Source organism: Corvus brachyrhynchos, unplaced genomic scaffold, assembly GCF_000691975.1.
Source record: "Corvus brachyrhynchos isolate BGI_N302 unplaced genomic scaffold, ASM69197v1 scaffold26, whole genome shotgun sequence".
Classification (NCBI taxonomy): domain Eukaryota; kingdom Metazoa; phylum Chordata; class Aves; order Passeriformes; family Corvidae; genus Corvus; species Corvus brachyrhynchos.
Genome location: NW_008239324.1, coordinates 433,254 through 433,849, shown reverse-complemented (window position 1 = coordinate 433,849; position 596 = coordinate 433,254). Strand labels below are relative to the sequence as shown.

Genomic DNA, 596 nt, shown 5'->3' with positions numbered 1-596 from the left:
CGGGCTGGGGGCTCTGCAGCTCCAGCCCGGCCCGGCCCAGCTGATGCTTTTCCCCCTCTTCTCTTTGTGGTTTTGACCCATTTGTTCTCTGCTTCACACCCGCTCCTGTCAGGCGCATCCCGCTCCCCCGAAGGCCCGGGGTGATGTGCAGGGACCCCCAAATCTGCCCCATCACCCGCCCATGGCTCCGGGTCTCCCTCGTGTCCCGAGAGTCCCACACCCACCGCACCCCGAGGGGAATTTGGGCAGCAAAGCGAAACCCAGCGCTGGGCTCGTCTCTCCCGAGGCCTCTTCCCGGCCAAACACCATCTCCATTCCAAGATTCGGGGCAAATGCAGCCCCGACAGCTCCAGGGACCGAACTGCAGTTGTGGGGCGCGGGAGGATTTGGGGGATCCGGGCCGCCGGCTTTGGCTGGGGCGACAGATGGAGGGAGGTGATGGGCCTAGAAAACACGGCCCTAAGATGTGTGAAAAACAAAGCTGATGGCGGGGAAGGGGATGAGGTGGGACGGGCTGGGATGGCACGGGTGGTGGGCCACCCGATGGGGAATTTCCCCCTTTTGTCCCTTCGGAATCCTCCAACTCCCAATGGAGG

General features: G+C 63.8%; 1 protein-coding gene across 1 annotated transcript in view; it reads right to left on the bottom strand.

Moving 5' to 3' along the window:
• Window positions 1-596, bottom strand: part of FOXF1 (forkhead box F1) — a gene marked incomplete at its 5' end in the record, with an annotated part of 3,601 nt that overhangs the window by 1,610 nt on the left and 1,395 nt on the right. The gene's annotated exons all lie outside the window — the stretch shown is intronic.